The sequence below is a fragment of the Suricata suricatta genome, unplaced genomic scaffold (genome assembly GCF_006229205.1).
Source record: "Suricata suricatta isolate VVHF042 unplaced genomic scaffold, meerkat_22Aug2017_6uvM2_HiC HiC_scaffold_265, whole genome shotgun sequence".
In the NCBI taxonomy this organism is placed as follows: Eukaryota; Metazoa; Chordata; class Mammalia; order Carnivora; family Herpestidae; genus Suricata; species Suricata suricatta.
In genome coordinates this window covers 1-7,058 of record NW_021872103.1, presented here as the reverse complement: position 1 = coordinate 7,058, position 7,058 = coordinate 1, and the positions used below count along the sequence as shown (strand labels likewise).

At 42.1% G+C, this 7,058-nt stretch overlaps 1 pseudogene; it reads right to left on the bottom strand.

Annotated features, from left to right (window-relative positions):
* Positions 1 to 401: 401 nt before the first annotated feature.
* Positions 402 to 4,035, bottom strand: LOC115284927 (annotated as a pseudogene).
* Positions 4,036 to 7,058: the final 3,023 nt, after the last annotated feature.

The window sequence follows — 7,058 nt, the reverse complement described above, 5'->3', positions numbered from 1 at the left end:
GAGTAAAGGATTTGCCACATTCTTTGCATTGGTAAGGTTTCTCTCCAGTATGGATTCGGAGATGTTGGATAAGGCTTCTGTGGCGAGTAAAGGATTTGCCACATTCTTTGCATTGGTAAGGCTTCTCTCCAGTATGGATTCTGTGATGTCTCTTAAGGACTGACTGGTGAGTAAAGGCTTTGCCACATTCATTACACTGGTATGGTTTCTCTCCAGTATGGATTTGGAGATGTTGGATAAGGTTTCCGTGGTGAGTAAAGGATTTGCCACATTCTTTGCATTGGTAAGGTTTCTCTCCAGTATGGATTCGGAGATGTTGGATAAGGCTTCTGTGGCGAGTAAAGGATTTGCCACATTCTTTGCATTGGTAAGGCTTCTCTCCAGTATGGATTCTGTGATGCCTGTTAAGGCTTGACTGCTGAGTAAAGGCCTTGCCACATTCGTTACATTGGTAAGGTTTCTCACCAGTTTGGGTTTTGTGATGTTTGGTAAGAGGTGAGTTTTGGGTAAAGGCCATCCCACAATTTTTATGTGTGTAAGGTTTCTCTCCTGTATGGATTAATCTATGTACATTTACTGATGAGGCATCATTAAAGGTTTTACCACCTTCTTCATAATCGTAAGGTTTTTCTCCAGTGTCCACTTGCTGTTGTTGAATTAGTGCTGAGTGCCTGTAGAAGACTTTGTCACACTCCTTACAAATGTGACGTTTCTGTCCGGCATGGATTCTCTTCTTGATATGCAGTCTTGATGACTGACTAAGTATGTCCCCAGGTTCATTGCGTGTGTATGGGCTTTTTCCTACATGAATCCTCTTCAGAACACCAACACTGGAGGACTGGTTAAGTGTTTCCCCACATGTGTCATATTTAGAGTGATTCTCTCCTAAATGTATACTCTTACGTGTAATGAGGTTGGTGCTCTGATTAGAGACCTCCCCACATGGATGCCATTCACCACTGTAGTCTGGAATAGGAGTCCCCAGGTGTGCTTGAGGCCCCTCATACTCCCCATCCTTATTCCGGGCTCTCATTAACTGTCCATTCTCCAGGGCAGTACCTTTATATCCATCCACTAACACTCTTTGGAAACAAGTTCCTATAAACGTCTCTGAAAGGAGGCTGTCAGTTTCATTTGGAAATACAGCTGAAAGATAAAAATGAAAGTAAAGGCATTCCACTTGCTACTATCTGATGCTTAGAATTAGAATTTGTCATACACAAAACTGCAATCAGAAAAAGTCAACGTCAGGAAAAAGGAATCCCTACTTTTTCTTTTTCTTAAAATACTTATCTTTTTTAATGTTTGCTTCTTTTTTGAGAGATGGAAAGAGAGTGTGAGAGAGGACCGGGCAGAAAGAGAGAGAAACACAGAATCTGAGGCAGGGTCCACTCTCTGAGCTGTCCGCACAGAACCTGATGGGGGACATCAACCCACAAACGATGAGATCATGACCTAAGGTAAAGTCTGACATTCGATTGAGCTACCCAGCAGCCCCAAATCATGAGTTTTTCTACATCCCTCAGATTGTATGTTAATGTAATCCCCATATTTTTTAATAATGTTATTGTTGGCATATTTTGCAACTTTGATGTTGCTTGTATGTTTAGAAATGAAAGGCTTTGGGGTGCATGGGTGGCTCAGCAAGGTTTGCGTGTCTGACTCTCGGTTTCAGCTCAGATCGTTTTCTCATCATTTGTGAGTTCCAGTCCACATCCCCATTTGCGCTGACATTGTGCAGCCTGCCTGGAATTGTCTCCTGTCTCCCTGCCTCTCCTCCCCTCTCTCTCTCCATCTCTCAAAGTAAAAGGGAAAAAGAAAACCTCAAAAGAAATGAACGTTGTTTGCTTTGTTCTGAAAATTGAGTTATACCCTTAATTTCTGTGTAATGTCTTTTAAGTGCTAAAATCATAGGGACTTTCATTAGAGATTTCCGGGGTTGATATGGGTGAATATACGTGGCAGTTTTCCTCTTCATGAAAACCGGCTAATAAATCAAAATAGGTCCTCTTTCATGGTTACGCACTGAGATTTTAGTCTTATAGCTACAGAGGTGGGTAGGCGGCTCAGTAGGTGAAGCGTCGGACTTGGGTTCAGGCCGTGATCTCAGAGTCTAGGAGTTGGAGCTTTGGGGAGGACTCTGTGATGACAGCTCACAGCCAGAAGCCTGCTTCAAATTTGGTGTGTCCCTCTCTTTCAGCCCTCAATGCCTGCTCTATCTTTCAAAAATAAACATTACAAACGATTTTTAAAGTTTTTGATACAATGAATCGTAAAGTAATCTCATATACAACTACTCAGAACGTGAAAACAGATATGACAAAGTCACAGGAACTTCCTATTACACATGAAAAAATTATAAAATGATTCAATGATTAAGAAAAAATGAATAGAGATTTTGATATAGGCTGCAGGTTTTGAGTTCTAAAGGTTCTATCTCCCTTGTGACATTTTGTAGAAATTCTAGGAAAATAAGAAGAGATTTAAGTTATTTTAGGATTGAAGAATGGAACATAAGAGTGGAAATTTTGTATTTTAGTTAATATGATCCAAAATGAATTTTTCTTAACTTTTGTAAGATTACTTTAATTAATTTTGAGAGTGAGACCAAGCAGGGGAGGAGCAGAGAGAGAAGGAGACAGGATTCCATGGCTGCTCTGTGCTGTCATCACTGAGGCCTGTGCAAGACTCAGACTCACTGACTGTGAGATCATGACATCAGCTGAGGTCAGATCCTTCAGCAACTGATCCACACATGCGCCCCAAAAATGAAACTTTTGAAGTGAAATTAAAGGTTAGATTTTCTCTTTTTAGGGAGGTGTTTTATCAGCTCATGAAACTGGTGGGTCTTAATTTTGTATGACTAGGATTACAGCCTCCATATATTGGAAAGCATTAAGCAGAATTTAGATGGGCTCTGTCCCCAGTGTTCCTGGGATTTCTGCACCAAATCCCAATATGCCTACCGCTACCCTGATGCACTTCTCACTCAAAGCAAACACTCAGAAATGAACGAATATAGACTTCCTCAGAAACACAGAGAATACCTCAAGCCCTCAAAGCAATGGAGAGCCAATAACATTATGGAGGCCCTCACTGTGGACGTGAAGGACCCTTAAGTGGAACAGAAGGAGAATCCTTAGAGATTTGCGAGAGTGTGATGTATTGCAGAGCAGATGTGACTCTGTGAAACATATTGACATAAAACTAGGTTTCACAAACTGATTTCCATTCCAGAATGGCTGCTGAAATCCTATTGTACGGTCTTTGTCCTTCACATTTGGACCTCACCTCTGTCATCTGCCTCATTCATTCCCACTTACCTGGGTATGAGGCTACTGTCTCTTTTCTCTTCACATTCCATAGCTCCCTCTTTTGTTCCAAAAAGATGACCAGGTCTGGCTTTGACACAACAAGATCTGTTTGTTAGAACAAAAGAATAGAGAATTGCTGGACATTCTACCTTTCAACCCAGTATTGGACTAAGTAGAGAGAAGAGAATATTCTAGAATTCTGGAAAAGCATGCCCAAATGCTGTTGCCCAAGAGCCCCTTTGGAACACACAGGATGGATTTCCATGTATCACATCCTGATCTCCACTTCTGAGTCTTACCACTACCAACATGAATGGAAATTCATATTGAAGACAGAAATATCACTTTATGCCACTCAATGCTTAGAAATCCCATCCATCTATGAAATGGTGATGTGACTCTAAGGAAGGGAAAACTCACCTGAAAGAGAACATCATGAAGACTTTTCTCTACATCTGCCAACCCCTCCTTCTTTCTTTACTGTAGGGATTTGAATCCCAGTCATGCAAGAGAAAGCTTCTAAGAAACAGTCTCCACAGGAAGGAACAAAACCCTTGAGTGGCGCTTGGGAAATCTAGAGGGAGTTAGCCTCACCCAAGAAGACGAGGTGTCCGTAGGTCTCTAACATCACATCTCTGTAGAGTTCCCACTGACTATGATTCAGGCATCCCCACTCCTCCTGGGAGAATTCGATGGCCACATCCCTGAAGGTCAGCAGTCCCTGCAACAAACACCACAGTTACCAAGTGGACACAGCAGGAGTTCATAATGGTACCTAAGGTGCAAGAGGGAGATCATGTCACCAGCTGGACCCCGCGACCCGATCCGCACTGCTTATCTGCATGTACCCACAGGCCTTAGTCCCTCATATTACCTAGCCTTATTTATACCTCCCATTTACTGCAGTAAAAACACCCATGAACTCAGTGTGCTGTGGGGTAAATACATAAGGTAATGACTGCCCTGGGGAAGAGCTGATGAGGCTCAATTTGGGCTTAGTCCCTGAGTCACATCTATGCAGATGAACATCAGAGTAAAGCATGAAGTGAACAAAGTCACTTTTCAAAAATATTTATTTCCTGAAAGAGAGAGCTCGAGTATGGGTGGTGCAGAGAGAAGAATTCCATCCATGCTCCATGCTCAGGCTCCATGCTCAGGAAGGAGCTTGACGTGTGGCTTGATCTCAAGACTCTGAGATCCTCACTTGAGCTTAATTCAAGAGATGGAAGCTTCAGGGACTGAGCCACCCAGGAGCTCCCTTCAACCTCATTTTGAGACTTAGATCGCGCCCCAAGGAGGAACACAACTGCCATTTACTATGTAACAGTCAGAGAAGGTATAGAACTGTGTTCTTAAGGCTCAAGTGCAATTGTATCCCCAGGCTCCCCTTTCTAAATAGCCACCCTAACCCTAAATACCTGGAAACTATGCTGGGGCGCCTCAATGGCTCAGTCTTCTGCCTCTTGGTTTCAGCTCAGATCATGGTCTCACAGTTTGTGAGTTTGAACCCGCATCGGTGCTGATGGTGTAGGGACTGCCTGAGATTCTCTCTGTGCCTCTCTCTCTGCCCCTCTTCCACCTTTATTGTCTCTCAAATAAAGTTAATATTAACAAAAAAAGGAAACCATTATCCTTCCTCTGTGAGTCTCTAGTTTTGAAATTATACCTTGTGATCTCCTTATTTCTTGCAAATAAATTTTCCTTTGTCTGACATCCCTGCCTGGTAGAATTTTAATGATTCATCAAGGACTAAACTCCTGTTCGTTCAGTTACATTAGGAGTACTGGGTTTGGCTTAGATGAACTTCTTACTTTCTGCAGTAAGACGACTGGGGACACATTATTATGCTCCAATATGTTCTTTAACTTTGAGTTATAAACCGATATGAATATTTGTTTATTCAAGAGTATTTGTAAAATAAAGGCATCAACACAGGCATACACCCTTTATTTATTATAGAAAAAGAGAGAAAGCGCAAGCAGGGGAGAGTCAGAGAGAGAGGGAAACACAGAATCCAAAGCAGGCTCCAGGCTCTGAGCTGTCAGCACTGAGCATGAGGAGGGGCTTGAACCCACATACCATGAGGTCATGACCTGAGCCAAAGGCACACACATAACTGACTGAGCCAGCCAGGCAGCCCCTAGGCATACACACTTTTGCTTTCTGCATTTACATCAATGGCACAGGAGGTGTCTATTTGTAAGAAATAAATTTGTGACTGTTTAGTTTTGAAAGACAGTACATGTGTCTATTGTATTAAACTATTTTTGCGAATGTCTATATATTTTTGAAGGAGAGAGAGAGACGGACTATGAGCAGGGAAGGAGCAGAGAGAGAGAAAGACACAGAATCCAATGTGGGCTCCAGGCTCTGAGCTGTCAGCACTGAGCCCAATACAGGGCTGAAAATCATCAGCTGAGAGATCATTTCCTGTGCTGAACTTGGAAGCTCAACTGTGTGGGTCATGTGGTGTCTCTTTCTTAATGGAAAGTTTGATGAGTTCCAAATATACTTAGCATATTCTAACATGAATCAGAATTCACAGCAGTGCAATGGCCATCTCATTAAAATGCAGATTCTGTTCAGGAGTTCTGGGAAAGGTCTGTGACCACATTTCTAACAAGGCAGTAGTCTTTGAGTCAAGGGATACATATTTCAATAAAATAGAGGAAGAATTCAATGACAAGAACACTTGGAGGACTTGGAACTGAATGGGATCATAGCAATGACAAGTTCTACTAGAGTAGCAAGAAAGGCAACAAGGTTTAAAAGCATTTCCTGGTTAGCAGAGAGCATCTAACAGTTTCTCATAAAGTCATGGAAAACAAATGATAGTAATCTGAGAAAACACATGATTCTTCCTTCTATTTTTCGTGAGTCTTTTGTCAAGCATCCAGTACATGGTACAGATCAGATTTTAACTCAGGTAAACTGACCTACAGTCAGTTCCTGTAAAAGGACACACAGATTAGTACACCCAACGGACGATAAATCAATGTTCATACCAGTGTCAAACCTGAGAATGATGGTCAGAAGGTGTGCACACAAAACCAACCTACCTTTATACCTTCCATGCACACATCCATACCATTTGCAAGTAGTTATATAAGATTAGAAGTGATAGAATAGAAAATTATCACGGTGATTAAAAATGGTTTTTTTTGGATTTTTAAAAAATGTTTTATTTATTTTGATACAGAAAGAGACAGAGCATGAGAATGTGAGGGGAGGAGAGAGAAGGAGACACAGAACTGAAAGCAGGCTCCAGGCTCTGAGCTAGCTGTCAACACAGGCCTGACACGGGGCTTGAACCCACAAACCTAAGATCTGACCTGAGCCAAAGCCGGAGCCTAAACTGACTGAGCCACCCAGGCGCCCCTAAAAACCAATGTTAATGAGTGCGGTGCCTGGGCCAGATACTTAACCATCTTAACCAACTAGGTCACCGGGCACCTTAAAACCCTTTTTTAAAATGTTTATTTATTATGAGAAAGAAAGATTGCTCACACAGAAAAAGGAAAAGAGAGAGAGAGAGAGAATCCCAAAGCCCTCCTAAGGTTACCATGAAGCCTGACATTGGGCTCTATCTTATGAACCTCGAGATCATAATCTACACTGAAACTTAGTGAAGACACAAGTAACTGAGCCACTCAGGCGCCCCTCATTGAAACGGGTGCCTTGTTTCAATCATCATTTGTGCTCTCTGGTACTTTAGGATTTTAAGGTGCTCAAAATGGTAAATAA